A 25,388-nucleotide genomic window follows, 5' to 3' on the forward strand; every position below is an offset into this window, starting at 1 on the left:
GAACAGCCTCCGCAGAGTCTTGTGCTAAGACAGATGGTTGAGTCGTTGCCTATGTCGTATTCTTTTAGTTTGCGCTCCTCCTGCAAAACTTTTCCTGTGTAGATCAGGAGTTGTTTGCAGGGTGGGATTCCAATCCTTTCTTGTATCCTCTGTTTGAGTGTTTTTATCTCCTCCCATCTCCCTATCTTGATGCATACTGTGTTCCCTTCCATAGATCTGATAAAGAGGGTACTTTGTCTACCTTCGAGCATATCAGGAGCAAATGCTTCAGGATCCAATGTTGGGGTGTTTGCTTGTTCCTGCACAATCGTCGCATCTCTCTATTTACGACTCCGATCTATGATGTGGGGCTGTGATCCAGGGCGGAGAGGAGAGTTTATGTGAGTAGGCCTCCAGATCTGGGCTTGGTGTAGGTGTTTTGTTTGTTGAGCGCAAGATCTATTTGTTTCCTGGCAGATCTGTGGTTTATACACCCATTCTGCTTGCCATTTTGGCCTTCTTTTGCGCATTGGGTCTGTGGTTCAGGCCAGAGGGGTATCTTGGCAGCTACATGCCCCCAGATCTGAGCTGCGTGTTGTGTTCCAAGGCAGAAAGGAGGCTTTTAGTGAACATGCCTCCAGATCTGGGTTTGATGCGGAATGTTCTATCTGTTGTGTGCCAGATCTGTTGGATCCTTGGCAGTTCTGTGGTTAATATGCCCTTCCGTGGTGAGAGAGATCAATCCGGGTCCATGCAGAAGCCTTTCAGGATTTGCGCTATCAGATTCTGATTTGTAGAGAAGGTACGTGTAGGACAAACTGTCCAAGGCCTCAGATCCGATATTGTATTGGCCAGCAGATCTAGCATTGTCGATGTCTCCATTCCTCCTCTCGCCGTATTTGTTGCTCAGAGAAACTGGTTTAGCTGCAAATCACTGGAGATGTCGTGCTTTGGCCCACTCTATGATGGGCTTAACCTCTTCGCTGTCATTGTTTCTGTTCGTTGCCTCCCATCCTCCATGGTTGAGGTATAGTGCAGATGAGGGCACTCCGGATTCCATGGCACAGTCGCTAGGGTTCCTGGGTTCAACCGCAACAAAAATTTCAAAAAAAAAATTGTTTATTAATATTTATTAGTTATTAAATGTATTTTATCTTGTAAAATAATCATTAAAAATATCATTTCAAATAATCAAATCAAATTTATGCCTTTCTAAATTATTTAATTTACTTGGTTGACTTTAAACTTTAAAATCCAGCCATGCCAAACATATCATCAGATTAAATTTCTAATAATGGATATGATTTTAATTTTTTTATAAAATTAAAGTTTATTAAATAAATAATATAAAATTAAAATTTATTAAATATTTTTTATTTTTATTATTAAATATTTGGTTGTTCAACTTATCAAACACCAATTTTATTTAAGCACGAAAAGATGGAAAGCTAATGCCAAAACATTTTGGAAAACAATTTTATATAAATAATTTTAATAAGTATAAGCACATTCGAAAGATACAGGTGAGATTAATTTAGAATTAGGTTGACTTTAAACTTTAAAATCTAGCCATGCCAGACATATCATGATTAATTTTCTAATAATTGATATGATTTTTTCTTAATAAAATTAATGTTTACTAAATAAATAATATAAAATTAAAATTTATTAAATAGTTTTTATTTTTATTATTAAATATTTTGTTGTTCAACTTATCAGACACCAGTTTTATTTAAGCACGAAAAGATGGAAAGCTAATGCCAAAACATTTGGGAAAACAATTTTATATAAATAATTTTAATAAGTATAAGCACATTCGAAAGATACAGGTGAGATTAATTTAGAATTACGTAAATGTTTTAAATTCCATTTGAAATTATAAGAAAATAAAAACATATATAAAATTAATTGATAATTTGATTTGAAATTTTCATTTTATTATATTAAATATTATTAATAATAAAATAACGAATAAATTTACTAAATTAAAGTGAAATGTAGCATATGAATGTTAACAACAGTAAAATTATAAACTAATTAATTTAAATTTAAATAAAAAACTATAAGTGAAAATATTAAATATATATAATTAGATCCCAAGAGGCATTATTTTTAGAGGTATGGAGAGGGGAAGGGCGATAGGCCCATCTCCATCACTCCACTCCACAGGGGGGAGGTGTGATCACCCGCCCTCCATCTCAATTTCAAAAGTAATCAACAATGAAACTTATAAGACATTTTTCACTTTTTTCATCATTGGATTTGATAAGGCCACTAAGAGTTAATTGTGGTTGTTATGGTTGTTCTCAATTGAAGGGAAACACAAATCTCATTTTCAATTAAATCGTATTAAAGACAACTCTCATTTCTAAGTAGGGAAGCAATTAAATAATATTAAAGACAAAAGAATTTCTTGGAAGCAGTTCAAAAAGTATATTTCTTGGAAACTAGGTATTTTTTTTCAATTTTCACTGCCATGCATGTTTGAACAGTTTCAGTACAAAATGTAGTGTAGTGTCCACCATCAATTATACAACACATCATTACTATTCAATCAAACAAAATACAATTTTTCACTGATTTAAATATTCAAATAATTCCACCAAACCACATAAATTCCAATTATTTTCAAAGTCTAGAATTCACCTAGATCTAATATCTCAACTATATTATGTAGTATGAATTGACTAAGAAAAATAAGAAACTAACTACAAAATAAAACCTCTTGTATGGTTCTACTAATTTGCCTAGGATGATGATCGACTTTAAAAGTGCAAGCGTGCTACTCAACCCCTATCCTACTTGCCAAAAGTTTTCAGACCCAAACTTCACCTTCAAAGTACGTTCCTACCAATCACTAAACTAACAACCAACAATGAGGGTTAAACTACTTCGTCCATCTTACTTCCTCAACTAACAACAAGGGTTAAACTACTTTGTCCATATTACTTCCACCTCCAACGAGGGTTTTTAGGCCTTTTATTACTTTGTGCAGGCCCTAAATCAACCTCTACAACTCTGAAAGGATCACAAAAGGAATTTTGTTCCCCAATAAGGTCTCTGAACTCTCACAATATTTCGTCCATACACCACATTAATAGCATAATAGTCAGTGACATTTTGATAAAGAATCCACTAGCTACTTTTCAAACACAAATCAATCATGTTTGCAGGGACAAATCAGCTACCAACTCCTTTTTGGGGATAAAGCAGTTGTTTTCACGAGCGGTGATAGAAATGGCTGCCAACTCCTCACTTTTTCCAATTTATACCTTTGAACCTTCTGGGTGAGAGTTTTAAATAGAATCTAAACTCTTGGCATAGAGTTTTAAATGGAATCTATGTTAGAAAATTAGAAGGGCAAGTATTTTCTTATCTTGATAATTACTTGCGATTTATTTGTAATCTTATTAACTTATTTTATACCTTCGTTTATCATCTTGTCATCAAGAAACTACCAAAACATAAATGCATGAAGATGTAAACAACAAGGAGATAGGATATAGGCTCTGAGCTGGGGAAAAACTCCTCTTCAAGGGGAAAAAAACAATGAATTATCTTATCTTCATTTAGAGCCAAATCAAATGAGACAACCAAGACTTTTGACAAACAATAAGACCGTCTCCAATCCACCAAGTCAGCCTCCCAAGAAAGTCCTTTCAAAATTACAAAAAAACTACTTATAATCAACAAAATTGAACCTTCTTCAAAACTACTTCAATCACAAATTTCAACCCTCCAGCAGAAAATTTCCGACCTCTACTGTAGGCCTGCAATTTTCACGCCCTCCTACAACTTAGAATATCGCATGTGTGGACTATAAAGAAGAGAAAATTGATCTTCTTTCCTTCACTAGGGTTCCTCCCTTCGTCGCTAAGATTTTTATTTCGTCTTCAAGCCTTTGCACTCCTTCTTTATTTCCTTCATACTTGCATGCAATTGCATATCGAATTTCCTTGATTGATTCCAGAGTAGGTCAAGTTCCAATGCTTATTTATAATGGTTAAATCTCCCTTATGAGGTTGGCTTGATAGTTCTTGAGATTGACATGGTGGAGGAGGTTTACATCACTAAATTTCATTAAAATAAATTTTCTTCTTTGATACAAAATACCCAATAAGGTTCTATTACATGATGACAAGGACTACGACACATGACACAACCCTAGAGGCACAAAATGGGCCCTTAGACCTAGAAACATCATAAATAGAGCATGAATTTTGTTGTGGATTTTTCTAGCACCTGCATCACGAGTGCTTTAGGGGACATAGAAAGCCTCCTAGAGACAGCCTCTGGGTTTATCGCAGACTAGTGCCTAGGACATCTTAAATATAGGAGTGCATGGAAGATTATCTATGAGGGAATTTGTGCAACACTCCAATTCTCATGTAATTAAAAAGGAATAAAGGGGTCTTGGTTCAATAACCCTTCATTAAGGTAGAGTTAAGCCAACACATGGGTCCAAATGCGAGGGGTATATCGGGGCAATATCAAAGATAAATGTTATCTTCTAGTGGCCGACACACAACAATGAGACAACTTAATACTGAAGTTGTAGTAGAGGTGGAGAGGAAGAGAGGAAGGAGGGAAATAGAAGCACAAGCCTGTAAACAAACATAATCCTCAGCAACCATGTTCCAGCAGAAATATGGAAGAGGGAGGAGGTGAAATGGTAGAAATAGCGGAGTGCTAGTTAAGGTTTCACACTAGATATAACATGGGTATCATTAGCGCCAATGAATAGGAGTAATTCTGGGCTCACACAGGTACTGTAGGTTAATCCAATAACATAAATAAATATGAAATGACTACATGTATTGTAGGGTATTGAATAACACAAGTAAATATGTAATATAACACATGTACTTTTCTCTATTTAGCAGCATAGATAAATCCATGAATGAGAGGGAGACCAACAACTTCATTACACTATTTCATAGAAGGGAAAACACAAATGAAATGAGATTTACCAAGATGAAACATGATGCACATTGATCATGCTTGGAATCACCAGGAAAGTTTCATTAATACTTAGAGGATCCAAATAACCAGTCCATAACATTCAGAAAAACCTTAGTCAAGTACCCTATGAATAGACAAATAGAACCAAAGTGGAATCGCAGAAATCCTGACTCGTAGGCGTATAATTCCGGAACCTTTTCTAAGTATTTCTTCCCCCTATTTATAAGAAGAGGGGGAGCTTGGATTAAGGTTTGAAAAATATCTTCGCCTGAGCTCCATCTGTCTCAGAGAATATCTATCTAGGCTTGCCAGACTATGCTGCCCAGAATGATTACAATCAAGATTTGATCCCTTCTTGGAAATAAACAGAAATTACAAAATAATGAAAGGAAAGAGGAAGATGGAAAGATGATGGAGGAAGTACCCCCTTGATGTTCCTGTGAAAGGCCTCTGGTCAAGCCACATCTTAGTTATGATGCACTTCTCTTGCTGCTCGATTGTTTTGTCACTTCAGCCTTAACTTCCTGAATAACTCTTTATCTCGAGTAGGGAGTGGGTCAACTGTGAGTGTTTGTCGTAGAGAAGAAATGGAGCACCTCTTGGTGGTACTTCTATGTGTATCTGAGTGGAGCTCCATGATGAGTCATTAATCCTCCAGAGCCACCCATACTAATTTACTTCTACGCCATACTTCATTCAATGCTTCAGCTACCGACCCATCTGCGTTCAGTGCCTTGTACCATGCACTCGAGGCCTTATGGAAATGAGAATTTTCTTCTCAAATAAGTGTTTACAGGGTGGGACCTTCCGATCTGCTTCAGCCCCTTTGCTTTGGCCCCTTTCTGTAATTTTCTTCATACAACTAAGGGCTTGAACTAGGTACTTAGCCCGAAGGTGCTAGAGCCTTTAAAATCCTATCTAGGGGATTTTTTCCTTTAATACATGAAATCCCACACTTCGGCTATTTCCGATGTTGGCCATTGATATTTCCTCTTAACCCCTACGATCATGAGTCTGCGGGGGCGGGCCCACCGAAGGCCTCACAACCTCATTACGAGGGAGGGAGATCCCTTACCTCCCTTTATAGCATTAGCCAACTTGTCCGGATGCAAAATCCTTATAAGATAGAACACATGAAATATTGCATCCAAGAGGATCGCCCACATATCACAATCACAAGCTTGAAGAGGACTTCGGAGCAGGAAACTTTCCTCTGAGCGATTTTCGATTGCGGGATTGATGATGTCATCAATGCCACGTGGAACCTCCTGAGTGATGACACATACCACTTGGAAACGCCCCCATAGGACCCCTGAAAAATATGAATCACCATGCCACGTGTCCTCTGTGCTACCATGTCATGCTGACATCGGCTTCCATGTGGATTCATCCAGATCAATGGTGCTCTACCAAATGGCCCCCTTAGAGGAGAGAGAAAAGGGCCCATACGGCCTTGGTTTTCCTTTGATTTTATTTGTTAATCATTTTTCAACCCTCCTAGCGCTTTTAACACTAAAGGCCAATTTACGACGATTTGCGTTATCGACACATTTCCCCCCATAATTCCTTAAGCATGTTCCAATGGGCTTGTCGATTGTCGATCTGTTAATATCACAGGGTTCGATATCGTAGGACTGTAGGATGTAGGACTACGATTTTGTGGGATGTGAGACTGTGGGATGCGGGACTACAGAATGTGGGACTACGGGTTTGCGGGATTGCGAGATACCTGATATGCAGGACTACGAGATTACGATATGCGAGACTGCGATGATGTGGGACTGCGAGATGCGGGATTGTACGATTGCGGGATTTTGGGATGCCTGATATTCAAGACTTGCCCACTCATGATAAGTCGGTAGAATGTGACTAGGGCCCTGTGATTGAGATTGCGATAAGCCTAACCCTTGGTCTTTTCTCTTTGTTTTCTGGCTTTCAAATGGCAACTTTAATCTTCTCTAACTTCTGATCCATGAGTCTATTTTTGGACTTCCATATACTGTTGGAAAGCTTATCACGATTAATATGCAATGGGGAGGGACTAATTAAACTGTGAGATCATCTGTGGCTTATGAAATGGCTTCAAGCTTTACTAGTTTTCTGCACTCTGGGCAACTGTTAACTTTATAATGCAGTAACAACAAATTCCATATTTATAAAAATAATTTTAATTTTACCTTTATAATAATTTTATTTTCTTCTTTTTACAAATACATATGAATTACATCATGTCATGAGTTTGTTATGAAACCAGCTCAAGAAAAGATAGAAAAGATAGATCAACGCCTTAGAATTCAGCCTCTTCGAGGGGGCAACCTCCTTTACATTACATAAATGAACAATTCTTGGATGATACAAATGAAAAGACCTCCTTTCTATATATAGGAGTCCAAGGGGTCATAACATAATCAGAGCCGACATAACAATAATAATGTAAGGGCACAATAATAACAATAGTGGGCTTCTATGGGGCACAATAGTAATAATATGGGCACTACATGGGTACATCAATATAATAAGTGGGTTGTACTAATAACAATAAGGGGTTACACTAGTAGTATAGGGGCCTAACATGCCCCTCTCCTTCAAAAAGTGTTGTCCTCAATGCTTGAGTAGTTCTTGATGCTTCTGTATAAGATTCTTGTCCTCCCATGTGGAATCTTCAACGGGTAAGTTCTTCCACTTAATGAGATACTTTGAAATTGATTGATTTTGTAGCTGTCAGGTTCTTGTTTCTGTGACTGCTCCAGGTTCCAATATGATTTTTCCTTCCTCTTCAATTTCTGGCAATATTGTTTGAATTGGGATCTTTTGCAACTTTTGAATAAGTGGCCATACTTCTTCGTCCTTCTTCCATTCATCCCTTGGTTCATTTATCCAATCTGTTTGGATAATAGAAATAGCACAAAACAATGCTTCTACATCCTCATCCTTGAAGAGTCTTCCCATTCGGTAAGGTCGCCATTTTTTAAGTGCATGTAGTATTGCTAACATTTCCTTCTCATAAATAGCTTGCTTGAGATGTAGCAGTAAAATTACCCAATCACCTACATCAGAACATTTTTCACTATGATATTGATCTACCTGTTGTTTCATTTGATTTTGCACCGAATTTGCGTTATCCTTTAAAATTTGGAGAACTTGTTGTTGATGCTCAATGTGATCTTTCACTGCTTGAACCTTTTTATTCTTGATATGTCCTTCTATCTCTAGAGTTTGAGGAGTTGTATTTTTTTCCAATCCTTTACAAGATATGGTAGGATTCATTTCTTGATGCTCGATGTGATCTTTCACTTCTTGAACATTTTTCTTCTTGATATGTCCTTCTATCTTGATAGTTTCAGAAGTGGTAATTTCGACCAATGAATTACAAGATATGGTTGGATTCATTTCTTATTTCTTGATGTGATCTTTCACTTCTTTCACCTTTTTATTCTTGATATGTCCTTCTATCTTGAGAGTTTTAGGAATGGTAATTCTTGCCAATGCTTTACAAGATATGGTCTGATTCATTTCTTCTTTTTCTGGGGTGGGGTCCTGGCATATATCTTCTTCTTTTGATGTTTCTTGATCCTTTTTTTCCTCCTCTTCATATTCTATGTAAAATAATTTCTTCTCATCACACTTATGACCTTTAGTGCATTTGCTATCACAATTGTAACAAAGCCCTTTTTCTCTTTTTTCTTCCAATTGTTGTGGTGTAACCCTTGTAGGTTGTGAAAGGCTAGGAGAAACAACACTTCCATCTTTATGGTTGTGAGGGGTATGCTTCCTGGTTTCCATAATTTTTCTTTCCAATATGTCACAAAGCCCTTTTACTCTTTCCAATTGTTTTGGTGTTGCTCTAAAAAAGGTGTTGCTCTTTGTATCCTCATAATGTGCTATCATTTCCTCCGTGAAAATTGACCACGTAACAAGTTGTTTACGAGACGAAATCCCTTCATACCATAAAAATTGATCTGGTTCTAAATATGAATATGCAATACATACCTTTTGTAACATTGGTACACCATGTCGATCCAATATTGCTCCATCTGAAGTATCTAATTTACCGGATCCTTGCCATCAAACTTCCTCATCTTGCTTTTTCTTGATTTTAGGAGCTCGATATTGAAACAACTGTAACTCTATACTTTTGGATCTTTAACTTTTGAAGTTGCGATCTGTGGTAGCCCTCTGTGTCCTCTTTCCAATGCCACAAGTCTAACCCAAATTGGATTCTCCAAGGGAGAGTTATGCAAAATCTCCCACAGTGACTTGATTATAGACTAGTTCAGTAGAGCGAACTTGTATGACATGCCACGAGTCACTGTTTCGACCTTTGGATCCGAAAAATGCATACAAGAAGCTACAGTCCGTCCTCTTTCTGTAACTTCTTACGAAATTTCAATCCGATCCCCAGAGAGAAAGTTATGACGATTTTCCTTAAGTCACCTGTTTGTAATGTAATTCAGAAGTCTGCAAAAATACCAACTTCCTTAGATCATATCTCCGCAATATAGCGCAAAAAGCTCTGAAATTTGGACCTGAGGTTCAACGCGATTTCTTCTCAAATGGGTTTTTTTTTGCTACTTCTGAAACATCTCAGAAAAAAGTTATAACGAAAATTCCATGATGACTTGTTTGGAGCAGCGAAACCCTAGATTCCAAAGCTCTGATACCAAATGTTATGAAACCAACTCAAGAAAAGATAGAAAAGATAGATCAACGCCTTAGAATTTAGCCTCTTCGAGGGGGCAACCTCCTTTACATTACATAAATGAACAGTTCTTGGATGATACAAATGAAAATACCTCCTTTCTATATATAGGAGTCCAAGGGGTCATAACATAATCAGAGCCGACATAACAATAATAATGTAAGGGCACAATAATAACAATAGTGGGCTTCTATGGGGCACAATAGTAACAATATGGGCACTACATGGGTAAAGCAATATAATAAGTGGGTTGTACTAATAACAATAAGGGGTTACACTAGTATTATAAGGGCCTAACAGAGCTACACAACAATTGTGAAGACCGATACTAGTTACATTTTCAAAACTCCCTCTTAAATAGGGAGGTATTGATAATTGTTCAACTGGTACAAGGATGACTTCAATTTGAGGTGTTCCAAGAATAGTATAATAACATATCCAATTATAGATACCATCAAGGCCAAAATTTGCTAAGGTGTCAATCAAGCGTCATCAAGGCTACTTGTAACTCAACAGAGGCTAAGGTATCATCAAGGAAACTTGCCACTATAGGTACCGTTAGGCTACAACCCTGGTAGAAATCCAACTAGATATAGACACCATCTAAGCCTCCATTCTAAGACACCAACCCTAATAGGGATCTACAAATCATCAAGGTTGTTGAGAGATTTAACTGGTGAATTAATCCTCTAATATTTATATGTCAATCCAGGCTCGTAAGCACGAGTTGTATTGCACTTCCTATATTCAGTTCTAGGTCAGAGTTTTATTGTTTCCTTTATGATGATCAGATGGGTAATAAAACACACCAATGCTTGCAAACTCAAAATAAATCAAACCATCTAGCCATCACAGGCAAAATCAATAATCAAATTTTAATTTAAAGACTTGAAAACTTATTTAAACTTAACCTATTCGGAATTGGAACTGAAATCTGGACTTAAAAGGTGACTTGACTCTTTACCATAGATTCCAGGTTATGTGAACGAATTCCTAGTCATACAAAACTTAATCAATCAAAACACCCAAGTTCTAGTTCTAATTCTTACAATTCTCACTCAAAGGGATGTAAAGGTTTATTGCTTGTGACGATAATCCAACTCTAGCTGAGTAATCAAGTTGTACTCAATTACTCAATAACCCTACTAGCTTGACAACAAACCAAAGATCTTGATGTTGAGCACTAATTTAAATACTCTGTCTCACACTTAACAAAAAAAAATTGACTTTTTACTCTCAACTAAGCTGCATACCGGTTCCTAATCAATCATAACCATAATGACAATTTCAAGCACTAATTCTATTCAAATATGGAAATCAAACGAAAAAACTATGAGAAGTTGTACTCAAGAACTACCCTATTGTTGCATCATTCTTCAAAATGTAAGTAAACCTATTCGAAACCTTAACAAACCAACACTCTGCTTTTGAAATCCAATCAGGCATGCATTTGATGGGAATTAATTCGAGCTACGTTTTGACTCACAGTACCATATTCTAAGCTATGGAGATATAATCAAGCATTCCAAACAAAACAAGGAAAATCAAGCATTTTAAATGAAACGAAGGGAATCGCTTTGAAAACTAAAACTAAATCACTCTTTTGCAGTCTAAAATCAATCCACACATTCTACTTAACAAACTGAAAATCCATTTGACAAATGAAACTAACCCAAACTATGATAAGCCATTTAAATCAATTATTTTGGAAAGCAAGGCCTCTCTGATATACACACTTACACAAATAGCTTAGCAAAAACCCAATCAACTTAACTAAATCAAGCTCATAACAAATTACACTATTCTAAATTTCCTATGGCACACACAATAGTTCAGAAGGAAATCAATCAATTCGTTTACTGAAAAAACAAGAGAAAGCAATTTTGAAATTGACTGAACACAATCCACTGTATAATAAAACTCAGACCCTATCAAATCTGATTACTCATTATATTATACAAATTCAGCATTAGAAGGTAGCTCTGCATTCTTAATGAATAGACTAGCTCGTCATAATCATTTAACAGACAATGTGATTCAAACTAGTTTTATATGCATATATGAAAATGTAGTCGAGGTAATATGATTTATAGTTTCAGAGAACATAGTATGTTCTTGCCTTGGGAGTAAGAGCGCTAATCACACAAGATTCATGTGTTCAGATTTCTAAGGCAAAGGGATCTGAAACACATATATCATCAGCACAATAAAATCATTTGAAATCAATTGAAATCTCCACACGGCATGTAAACAAGTTATGAATAAAAAATAAACAAGAAGCAATTATGTATATCACACAGTTAGGTTCCTACGCATTAGTACAGAGCTGATCCTAGATGGGTGGGCCCGGCCACACCTGGGGAGCTTCTTAACTTATAGAGAACAAGAAACTTAAATCACATCTAACTCATTAATCCACAGCGAACCATCGAACAAATTAATTTGAATTCAGTTCATAGTCATTGTAAATGTCTTCGATTAGAAATAATAAGTCTGAAAGATACAAAATAACAATCTATCTTCTGTTCACTAACTCCTAATCATTACAGAGCAACCTTTTATAGGTGTTAACTTAGTTGAAACAAACTGAACCATAGATAGCAAATTCTAACAGCCTAGCTAATTCAATCTTCCAGATTGGGTGGCTTGAACAACCTGTTTGATTTAGCCAAACAACCCTCAACCAATCCCAATCTTGGTGTCTGCTACGTTTATAGAGGATAACGAAGATTCTTGTCATGGCTGAAGTTGAACACGTTCAAACATAGCTAGAGGTGGCTCGCCCATCTAGAAGTATGCGACCTCTCATCCTTTGCATTGTTAGGTACTGAACCCAAAATGGTTGTTGAGTACAAAAGTGGAGGAATCATGGTTCATGGCTAGCATTCTCCTATTGTCACCTTGCTCAGCTGCTGCAATGTCCACACTCGATGATACTGATTAGTTAGTTCATTGATAGCTACTCAAATTCACTTAAATTCAATTAATAAACGAAAAAATGTTACCATGAAAGGATTTACCTCATAGTAGGATTTGGACAGTGTTTAGAGCAATAAAAATGGCAGGTGAGTAGGTTTAAGAGTGAAAAAATGTCCGAAATAGAGGTGGAAAACAGTGGCAGTGGGGAAAAACTGGGTGACCAACAAAGGTCAAGATATCAACACTAAAATAGAGCTCCATATCATCAAGGCCAAGATACCCTCCCACACCAAGATCTCAACATCATTAATTCAAAGCTATAACTAAGATCTCAACACCAATCGGGCTAAGATGTCCTCCCAAGTACTGTCATATAGGCATGAAAACTAAGGTACTCATCTTTCCCTCTCAACCAAATTGATTCAAACATGCCTATCGAACGTTCAAACTTCTCAGGGAGAGATTAATACATCACCTACTTATTCATCCATCATAACATATTGTAGCGTCACAACCCCAATCACTTCCAATATATTGGTTCTTATTTTTAATATGCTAGCATAAAACCCATCATCCTAAACCATTTTGGTGTTGCTTAGGTTATCACTTTATCCAAATAAATATTGTTGAAATGTTCTTCTCTTCAACTTTCCAAGAAACACCAAACTCAACCTCAACACTTTTCAAATCAACTTAGTCTTTGTTCACCACTTGATCAAACAAGAGTAACCTTGAGTAGTGCTTTAGCCATTCTTAGGTCTCATTCTTTCTTCATGGTCTTCACTATTCGTATGATTGTTAGCCTTGGCCCATCATGTCGTCCTTCTCATCTATGGATGATATGCAATTTCCTTCATCCAAGATCCCTCTCAACTATGGGAATAAGTCCATCATCAACAAATTTATTCTTCCAACTACACAGGCTTTTTCTTTTGCATCACCTTATCATCAAAGAACTTCAACCTTCCAAAACATCATTCTTTATCTTCATATTGCAAAAATTTCTTATAGCTCCCTCTTTTGATCATTCTCATCATCATCATAAGATCATCATCAAGTATGAGGTAGGCATACCTCTTTGCAACCTCTTGCAAACTATTTGAATGAAAATATAAAAAACAAGTACAACCAAGCACACAAATATATATGTACAAGATAATGAAATTATATTTATCAATCTAGGGTTAAGAGGTTATGACAAGGAAATAATCTATGGTTATAAAAACTTTGAATAATAAAATAAACTTTAGATATTCAAAACCTAAACTTAGTTAGGATTATAATTATAGCATAGGTGATTAACTAGGGTTACACTTTCATGCTCTAGACTCTTACAACAATATTTGCTAAGCATTTGTCATAAACCTCAGATATTATCATGAAAAATTTAATAATAAACCTTAGATATCCAACAAATAAATCATGTTAGGGTTTCAACCATGTCAAAATAATTTACACCTAGGGTTTCATTGTTCATGCTCTAGGATCTTTTATTAACTTCTATAAACGTTTTGTCATAAAACCTAAATACTATCACCAAACCCTAAAAGGCTAAGCTTTTACGACTTTCGCTAGATACCATCAACAAACTCTAAGCATTGAAAGGATAAGGTTTTACCAAAGTGAAAAAATGAAATAAAATACACTAACAATATAATAATCATTATGATTCTATTACAAAACCCTAGAACATAAATTTCAAAGATAAAATGATCGTACCTTATTTCATGATGAGGACCCGTTACAAATCTTATTATATTTAACATACATTGATTTATTCTCTTACAAACCTTTAAGAGCTTTCTTTGCAATAAAGCTTCTTTCATAACACATGTCTTCCTTTTGAAAACTCCCTTTTAATCTAGCCACAATCATTTCTTTAGAAAATGTAATGTCTCCTCTTTAGTACCTAATTTTTTTCTTTCATAAATCATAATGATAGAAGACTACATATATTAAGAGATAATGTCTTAGACTAGCATCGACTATTTCAACATCAATGTAAAGCCTTGTCTCATTTAATAAATGTCTTCCTATTACAGTATGTTTTGCATATTTAAAAGAAAACACACACAAGTACATAGCCCAAATGTAATTTCTTAATTGGTACTAGGTTGTAATCCTCTCTATTCTATTTTTGTGTAAGAATCATACATTACTACATACAACGGGGTTTTAAGACAATATATAAGACAATTTCTAAGTAAATTGTCTTAACTTGAGACAAAAAAGAAATTGGAAATTGTCTTAAATATTGTCTTTAAGCGGGTGTCTCAAATTATTGTCTTAAAAAATTGTCTCTATAAAGACAATATAGAATACAATTATTATTGTCTCTTAAGATACGATTCATTTTTGTCTCTCAAGATACAATAATACAGGTGTTGTATATTGTCTTTATAGAGACAATTTTTTAATACAATAATTTGAGACACCCACTTAAAGACAATATTTAAGACAATTTCCAATTTCTTTTTTGTCTCAAGTTAAGACAATTTACTTTCAAGAGACAATAGCTATGATTAATGCTATATTGTATTTATAGAGACAAATATGTCTTAAACATCAATTATTGTCTTTATAGAGACAACATGTCTTTAATCTGAGCTATTGTCTCTCTAGAGACACTAAAAATTATCTTTAGAAACAAAATATAGAATATGAATCTTTTTGTTTCTTTAGTGATTAATTCATGTTAGCGAATGATGGAATCGAGCCACCAACCTCTTGCTTACAGAGAAGTTGCTCTTCCATTGAGATAACACCCTTTAAATAAATGTTTTGAATGAATTCAACTCAAAGAAAACTATTTGAGTTGAATAAATCCATCTTCAAATGCAATATTGAAACTACATCCTAGTCCTTTTTCAGAATAAAAAATTAACAAATGTGGTGGAAGAGTCTGAAATGAAAATGCCATAAAAGTTGATTACTCTTCTTATAAGTGGTCAATATCACTTCCTTCAAAACTTAATGGTCTACGGTTGCTCACATTTGATAGTTATATGGATGGTAGATAACTATGAGGTCTCAAATTCAGCGCAAATCGGTGACTTAATTTTTGGAGGTTAGTGTTTCAAAGGTGTCAAATCTTATCTAAATTGTATTTAGTAACATGGATCTACAATATATAAGCTTGACCATCAAGTTTTAACTGTTATTTTTTTGTTCTAAAGTTTTGAAAATACATGTTCCAATACCTATACGTATTTTAGACATGTACAGGAGGTAAGGGGAGTGGTTTGCCTTAAACCCCAAGCGAAACTGTGAACTTAATTATGCTCAAGGGTTAGGGATATCCACAAAAGAAAAAATCTGAAGCAATGGCCCTGTATCAAGGTTTGCTTATCCTTAAAGGAAAGATTGCTTATCAAATGTTTTTTTTGGCTGGATAAATGATTCAGCATTTGCTTTCTTTAGGCCTCACAAGGGGCTAAGACAGAAGTGCCCCTTATCATCGTTTCTCTTCCTCACTATGATTGAAGGTTTGAGTAGGTGTTGGCTTGAGGGGCCCTAAACTAGGTTCAGCGTTAATTAGCCAAACAAATCCCTACACTATTGGATCTTTCGGCATCAGCCCGCAGAGCGCGTACCGAAGTCTCACCAAAAGCAGTATGGGGGAATGCTAGAACCAAGCTTTCGCACCTTGAGATGGTTGTGATGTCAGTTAATTCCCTCTATCTCTACCTTCGCATAGGTTACTTAGCTGTAGGGCTTTCCAGACTAACCCCTTATTCTTCCCTTCAATACCTTCGCGAAAGGGTACGATCGACCTTCATGCAACCCTAATCGGCGGCTCAGGTACTTTCGTGCTACCATAGCAACGTACCGTGTAGATTCCAAAATTAGTCTAAGTGACTTGCTTATCTTATCAAACAATTATAGTTAACACTGCGTAAATAGATATCCTTAATTACGTTCAGTTTTCCAATGTAATTACATTCATTCGTGCATCATATAAGCATAATAAAGGAAATTCATACATAACATATCAAGATGCATCAACAAAACAAAGACACAGAAATTGTAGAATATTTCTCTTTATTGATATCTTCTAAGTGGTTACAAACTCCATCCACCCTACGCACACAGCTGCAGGGGTCTGCGCACTCAGCTGCTGACTTCTACCCTAGGACTTTACGCACTTAGCTGCAGAGCCTCCACCTACGCTACGACCCGAAACTTAGACTTCTTACTTCAAATCTATAATTATCTTACCTGATTGATCACCCTAACTACTTAGAGCTTAGCTCTTTTTGTACATTCCCATTGTCTATAGACCATGGGTAGATCCTCCTACAACTGACTTTACTTTACAAAACTAAGGGTGGACAACCCTTTATGACTTATGACACCTTCACGCTTTGTGACCACAAAATGCAGAGTCTTTACAATTTTATTACAAAATTTGACTCAAACATGGGATTTTAGCCCCAAAACTGACCTAGGGGGATCCCGCTCCCAACAGGACCCCAACACAAACATCGTGACTCACCTTTGAGTCACTCAATAGGCGCGAAGATCTTTGCGCGAAGCCCTTCCAGCTCAACTTGTACCACAACCTTAGCCGTGCACTGAGCTTCCACCTGCTTTGCGTATTCCACTGTCTGCTCGGTCACTGATCATGCGCTGTCATCCTGAAGATTTTGTTGCGTTTCCTGCAGAGTTGCAAGCTTGCCTTCGATATTCCTTGTCACTACATAAGCCTCATCTAGCCAGGGCTTTAGTCTTACCTTGAGCATTGCTTCCTTGTGCAGCGCTGCATCCACCTGTTCCTTTAGCTTCTTGGCCTCTTGCAGCTTGGCTAGTCTCTGTGTCAGCGCGACGGTTCACACTATGCCCTTAACCTCATCGTAGCACTGTTGTAGTTCACGTGCTTTTGTCTCTAGCCTCTATACATTGGGGTCATCCTATAAGCTGGTCAGGACCTCAAATGACTGTTCAAACAATTGCGTGCAACCTTCTACTTCACTGTCCACCGCCGCTACTCATTTTGTGACAACGCTCGCCTGCTGTTCCTTGAATTCTGGTGGAGTTGAAGGTTGGAACCTCAACTTTAACTCTATAATTTTTAGGTTCAACTCCAACTGAACCCGCGCCATCTCAGTTCGAGTGTCGCGCACCCTTGTGGCCAACTTGTGGATGTGTACCTCGACTGGGTGGAATGGCCAACTCTAGGACCATTCGGCATGCCTCCTCAATGACCTGCATAATCTGCTTACTCTGATTGGTTCCCTTGGTATCAATGGCGATGACAACATTTCTTTGTAGGGCCATCTGCTCGTTGTTGAGCCGCCATTCACTGATCACCTGCAGGGCGCAGTGCTCTTGGGCCCTCAGTTCTGCAATTCCTCCATCCTACAAGAGGTGGAGTGCTTCACGCGAGATCACTACTAGGTTCAACCCTACTCCCTTTAGGGCATTGACAGTGGGCCTGTCAGCCTCATTATCTATGGTCATTTCTCCATCGGCAGCACTATTGCACTGGAAGCCTTTATGCACAGCATAGTGGCAGCCTCTGAAGTGACGATAGCCAAGCTAATAAACATTGTGCCAGCCTATGATGTGTGGGTCTACAGCTCCTACAACCCTGTCTAGATAGCCTCCAGGATGATCTATTGTTGCTATTCAAATTGTTCCAAGGCCTCCGCAGTGACATCCCTGACTATGTCGTCGATATCATGCAAATCGCCCTCTATTAATGTGATGGGGTCCAATGAGGTCTTGATCGCCTTTGATTTATTCCTAGACCCTCCCTTCTCTAGCTCTCTTGGGCACTTGATGCGGGCGGACGTCTCCTGAGGGTCCACGTCGTGCTGTTCTTTTTTTTCCTCTATCTTAGGTGAAGGAGACCTCGCGCCTTTGTCAAAGCCCTGCTCTGTCCCACCTGTCTGCTTCCCTATCTGCTACATGGCTTCGCGCTCTACTTGGGCCTTATCAACGACCTCCTTTTTCCTCTTCTCAGCTAGCTGTGCCATCTTAAGCTTGGCCTCCTCCTTCTTCTTCTGCACAGCAGACTTGCTTCCACACACTGATAAGTCGGTGGTGGTGCGCCACTCCATCGGCCATTGATCAAGCACCGCATCAATGGCGTCATCCATTGCCAGATAGGGCAAGTTGTACCATTTCTATGCAGGGTCCTTCCGTGCCCTAATGAATACTCGATGGAAGTCAGCTTTGAATTCGGTGAAGCCTTGCAGGTTGGCATACACCGTACACAACAATCGCAGTTTGTAATTGATGGCCATCCGAATGTTCATCTCCATCAAGATCCAAAAGATCTTGCTATCCCTAACTCGCTATGTGTCCTTGGTTGCCCACAGCGAAGCATACTTCACTACTTCTGGGAGGTCTGGCACAACTGAAGGGAACTAGCTGTCCTCTGGCAGCGCCCATGCTACCAGCACAATTGACATCAAGGGCCACACATAGTGGAACGTCTTGTTGAGCTCTTGTGCTTCGCTATAGTTCGCCAGGAACTCTCTGCGAAGGTAGTTTGACTAGTTGACCTGTACTCCTTCAGTGCACTGTGCTGAGAGCACGACGACAGGCGCTGGCACCTTATCGGCGCGACACTTCCTCATCACCTTCCTCGCTAAGATATGTGTGGCTACCTTCACAGCGGGGTCACAGATGCTGGATATAGCGTATCCGTGTAGCTTCTTTACCAGTTTAAATTTTTCTTTCATTGATTCTGCGAGAGCCTGCTCGCCACCTTTTCCACCAAAGATCATGGCCAGATTCTCTCCTGTATATGGCAGTCGTGTTATCTGGTGAATCAACCTATTTGTGATGGGTATCAACTCCTCCAGCCACAGACACCCATCATGCACCAAGCACAACAGATGCTTGATGACTAAAATTGTCACTGGGGTGTGGTTGTAGTGCGGCACCCAAAGCAGGTTGAGAAACCTTGCCTTGTCTACTGCTCAGAGCCATCTCCACTGCTTCAATGCAGTCATTCTAGAGTTTGTATCAATGATATGGTGCATCAGTTGCTTAGTCGCCAAGTGTGGGAATGTCGCATGATCAGCCAAGTCCCAGTCTTCAAGTTTCGGTAGCGACACTCGTGCCAAGCGTGGTCCGTCGAAAACAATTTCATCCGGAAGTAAAGAGGTTTGCAAGGGAGTCTTACTCTCACAGATGACCTTTGGTACCTTGGTCTTGGGCTTGCACAGAGGGACATACTCTAGCAACCGAGTAATAGGGTCCGCACCCTGGGTTTCGGCCTCCTCTACTTCGACTCCCACATCCTCATTGTCCATTGGGATGTCTTCAATGTTTTCCTCCTCTGGCTCCAAATTTATATCTTTTCCCTTCTCCTATGTAGTGGGCTTTGGTGGGTTTTTCCTCGACGATGTGTGCACCAGTATGGCAAGCTGCTTGCCCTTTTATCCTTCAGGATCTCTTTAGTTGGGGTCAGATTCGGTCTTGGCATTCTGGGTGATTTAAGGACTTCAGCAAGCACCTCAGTGACCTCTGGAGTAGCTACTTCTACCTCTATTTCCATTTCCCGTGTCGCCTCCTCTACTACTTCTTCGGTATTTATAATTTCTATGGGTACCAACTGTTGAGCCTTGAAAATGTCATTCATTTGCATTACACTTTCACTATTATGTCCATTTCACCACCTCCATTTCACCTCCATTTCACTACTATGTCACCACATTCATCCCACTTTCATTATCATTGGGCCACCTTTATGTTTTTCCAATATTTATTATTTCTAAGCCTTTTAAGTGAATTTGTGGTTAAACATTAGAAAATAATGTGCATATGCTTATACCTAACAAATGGGTTGAGATTGTTGACATGTGTAGGTTGAAAGGAGACTTCTAGAAGACCCTTATGTGGCACTCTAAGGCCAAATTCGAATTTGGTTGGAAAGAATCATGGGATCATGAGGATATGTGTCACATCTCCTAATTGTATTGTAACTCTAAAAAGACATGTGTCTTATCAGTTCCTATTTTGATTAGGACTCTAGAGGTAGAGGGAGAGATTCATGGATTCTCATTAATGAGATGGCTCTCATCTTTTTGTATAAATAGGAGATCTCTCTCCTTCATTTGTTAGTCCTTTTTAGTCTTTTCTTAGTCCTTTTAGCTTGTTAGTCCCATGGCTTTTGAAAGCTTTGGAGAGCTTTGTTGTACTTTGCACTTTTGAAGAAATTGAATAAAGCTTTGATGTTCTCAACATGGAAGGAGATGTGAAGTAGATGTCATGGAGCATATTAGGATGTAAGTAGAGTAGATTTCATTTTGTAAATATTGCTTTGTAGAATGTAAGGTAGATTAGATTTTTCGTTCATGCAATTTTAATTCATGCAAGTGTGTTTAATTTTGCTTTGATTTCATGACTAATGGCATATGTGATCATCTTGTCTATGTTGCTGACCTTTATTTTTCTAGTTTGATTTTCATTAGTATCATTTCTTTAACTTGCACTTTACTTTCTGCTCTTAGATATCAAGTTGTTCATCTATTGATGGTTCTTTCTCCATAATCAAATAACTTTATTGGAGCCTAAATATCACTTAGTACAGCTTGGTTTAGTTTGCTTTAAGACTCACATTGCTGACTTGTTCATAACTAGCTGAAAGGCAAAAAGGTTAAGAAAAGGTTAAAGTAGTGTGATTTGTCTCCTTTATGTAGTGTCACTTAGATTTCACATTTCATTTTCATTTTAAATCAGCAACAGAGATACTGGGCCGATGTCATTAGTTCTTTGTTTGATGTATTTATTTCCCTTTAAGCATTTGATTTCATAGGTGGTAGGGGGCCCCTGCCTTGTATAGTTGTCACTTTAATTTCTTGTATTTCTTTTTCTGATTTTCATGTATATTAATGTACAGTTTGAATTATTGCATTTTATTTTCTTTTTAACATGTATATTATTGTGCATAAATTGCTTTCAAGTTGATTGTAGATTAGTGATGCACATAGCCTTTTAATGAACTAATGACGTGATAGAATCATCTTGTCCTTTTGCTGAAGCAGCAAGGATACTGGGTCTCATAGTCATTCTCTCATTATCTGATTATTGCATTTTATTTTGATTGAACTAGTTGTATATTTACACTTTTGTTTAAATACTAACTCCATCAATAACATGTTTTAAGTTCTTTTGAAGTACTAAGTTTTGGAAGTTACCATTAAGGACATAGGCCTTGTCTTGAAATCTTTATCCATACTTGTCCTTTAAAAGTATTCTTAAGACCTTAGAAAACCAACAAGAACAAAACCCCAAAAACAACATAAACTATAAAACAACGAAGTAAGAGAAAGGTTAACTAAGCACATATAGTGCACCACACTTCATCAGTTTACGATACCCGGATTGATAATTTATGTAGAGAAATTTAAGACGTTAAATTGACTAGACACCAACATAACGCTTTCTAATAGTGCTCGCGACATCTCTGGCAAGTTTGCAAATGTGGGAGTCTCTTTGAAAGCCTTAAAGAATTCTTGGTTCATGGGTGCCTGAGAGCTCAACAACTCAATTCTCAAAACACCAAGTGTTTTTTGCTGAACAACCACTTGTAATTTATAGGGCATTTTGAATTCAAATCGACTGTTCCCCCCAAATTTAGTTCATTAATGTCGGATTGGCGACAGATTTTCAAGGATTTGAGACATAAATTTCGTCTTAAATGTTGGCCGCCCACTCCATTTGGCCGCATTTCAACTGTCAAATCATGAACAATGACTTTAACGGTCACTTTCTTGCCATCCTGCGTGATTTCTCCCTGGGTAGCGTAGCTCCCTTTGCACTGCCGTGAACCCTGTGACACGTCCTTGCTTCGCACCATCCTCCAATCGCATAGCTCCCCAACCCAGGTAGTGTAGTTTATAGTCTCGTGCCTCATTTCAGTTGCCTAGAGTGCTAAGACTGCTACCGCCATCTAGTCACATGGCCGGACCGCTGGTGTATGGCTTCAAGCGACTGCCATTCGCCTTTCCTTGGAAGGGTTCTCCATTCAATTTGACCAGGTGTACTGCTCCTCCATCTAACCAGTGCATTCTGAATTTTCCTGGAAATTTATCAAACTTATTGTTATATAACAAAACCAAGTCATTTACCTTAAAGGTGCGCAACATAATGTGTCGATCATGCCATGCCTTTTCGTGCTGCTTTGGACCTGTTGGTGAAATCCAACTAGAAATCTCTCTTCCTTGAGCTCATCTAGCTGTGCGAGCCTTTCCTCTAGGGCTCCATGATCCATCATGCTTGTGAGAACTGCTATGCACAGACTAGGCATAATATATTGCATAAGCATTACCACTTCAACACCATAGACAAGCCTAAAGGGGGTTTGTCTATTCAACTTCTTGCATGTCATTCGATAAGCCCACAACAATCATTTCACTAAGCATTGCAAACCTTGGTCAACACATTTTCGAGCACTTTGTTGAATGCTTCCACTGCCCCGTTAGCCTGCGGGTGATATGGTGTGCTCTTCTGGTGGTATACCTGAAATTCCTCTGCTAACACGTTGATCGTCTCATTCAAAAAGTGCATACCGCAATCACTCATCAAGATCTTTGGACAGCCAAATCGAATTAGTACGTGCTCAAAGAGGAGCTTTGCAGTGGTCGTGCCTATGCAATCCTTCGCAGGTTGTGCCTCTACCCAATGAGTCAAATACTCTGTCGCGGTGATAATGTACCTTGCTCCCTTCTTTCCTTGGGGCTGAATGGGTCCCACAAAACCTATCGCCCAATTCTCAAAGGCTTGTAATGTCATCTATGGATTCAAAGGCATCTCATCCCTCCATGATGACCTGCAAGTCCTTTGGTTCACATCACACGCCTTGCAATACACTTTTGAGTCCTGATGGAGGGTTGGCCACCACAACCTTATGCATAGAATCTTTTGTGGAGTTGCTATTCCTACATAATGTTCTCCTGCGGCACCCCCATGAGCGTTTGCGGGGATGCTCCTTCTTTCAAACTCAGGTATATATCGTCGCAATATCTCATTAGACTCCATTTTGTATAGATGGCCAGTTATGACAAAGAAATCTGCAGCGTCCACCACTAGTTCCTTCTTCTGCTAGATAGTGTATCCTTCTGGGGTAGTTCTTGTCATTAGGAAGTGTATTATATCTTCAAAATTACCATCCGTGACGTGCACTGCAAATAGCTGCGCGTTAGTAAATCCTTCCTCCAAATTAGTGGGCTCTTCCCCTGTTTCAATGCACAACCGATGGTCTAGTCCCGCATTCAGTTGTCCTATTATCACCCCAAGAAACTCTCCTATGTTGTATCTCAGAGATGCTCGGGACCATTACAAACTCAACAAAATGTTGGAAATGGATGAATGGAAGGAATGATGCTTGTTCAAGCCAGATAAGCACTTCTACTATGCTTAACTCCAGACATGGGTGAACACCCCCAGGCTACAAGGCTTTAGACCACCAATTACTTACAGTTTGAGGATAGGTGAACATAGAGAATACTGACCACACCAACAGATGCACAAGACCATGTGATAGCTGGCTGCAACCAGTAAAGAGGTCTGCAAATCTATTTCCTAATGCACAGACATGATGACAACTCTTTGGCACTAAGTAAACAAAAACTTGCATAACACATTCAATGATACATACTAGACTTCAACACAGAGGTGGGATGACGACCCCTCTAATGCTAAATATCAAGAGCACATGAACAAATGTATAACAGGCATAGCCTGGAACATAGTAGAAATGGAAAGTGAGCAATTAACAACAAAAGAAGCCTGTATTAGTTGAAAATGAAGACCAAACGCTGCAAGTATCAAAGTAGTTATAGTCTCTAGAAGTTGAACCTTACATCAAAACAACAACCATCAACCCTGACTACATCTGTTTTCTGGGTATATATAGAGTTTTTTTACAAAAATGCTTTGCTATTCTATGCGTGGAGGGGTCATAATGGACCACCAACCACTTTAACTATCTAGAATGGGTTTATGCTGCAATCTGCTTGTTTGGTGAACGAACTTGATCTTCTCTGATATTATGTTGTCCTTCCTAAGTAGGTGAAGTGAAATATGGAAGAAATTCCATAATTGATAAATGTGTTTAACTTCTCAAGGCTTGTCCTTCTCGTTCCTCAGCCACTCTGTTTCTTAAATGCAGTTGTTGGAGAGGAAATGCACCAGGTACTTGGTAGATGATCACTGTCATCCTTCAGGCGCACAGCATGACCAGGGTGTGTTGACTTCATGGAGTATGTATAAGTGGGTGGAGAATGAACATCAATCGTTGGATCGAAGTGATTGATGGTGGGGATCGTTTTGTAGAAGGTGTGGGGAGATATGGGATCGGGATGGACGAGGGCCATTGGATTAAACACGGGAAGATCCAATGGTGATCCCATGTGGAAGCTGCGCGGGGACTTAATGGCTAGGAGTAATGGGCGAAAACGGGAGGCAGACAGTCGTGATCCTTTGGATCTTGGGCAGGCAGATCCGACGGTGATCGGGCGGAAGACATGCACGGGGCGTTAACGCGTGGGGACAAGTGAGTAGGCGGTAAGTGGTATTGCCCGCATCGCTTACGGGGGTCAGGCGGTATTCATACACAAGAGCACGATCACAATAGGATGGAAACACGTGGTAGATGGGATAGGGACGAAATTGCTTACCCTACTAGTTAACGCGTGGGCAAATTATGGGCGTGGGAGGAGTGAATGACGTCCGATCATCGACGGAGATGATTGGACGGTGCAGAAAGATCGCACATGTTTACGACTGATGTGACAGGGAAAAGTTGGTAAAGTCATGTAGTCATGCAAATATGGTCGTATGGGTTTAAACTTCACACCCGGGGACCTGGGGG

The sequence above is a fragment of the Pinus tabuliformis genome, chromosome 5_2, assembly GCF_031772625.1.
Source record: "Pinus tabuliformis cultivar Carrire ecotype Pingquan chromosome 5_2, CPIR1, whole genome shotgun sequence".
NCBI lineage: Eukaryota > Viridiplantae > Streptophyta > Pinopsida > Pinales > Pinaceae > Pinus > Pinus tabuliformis.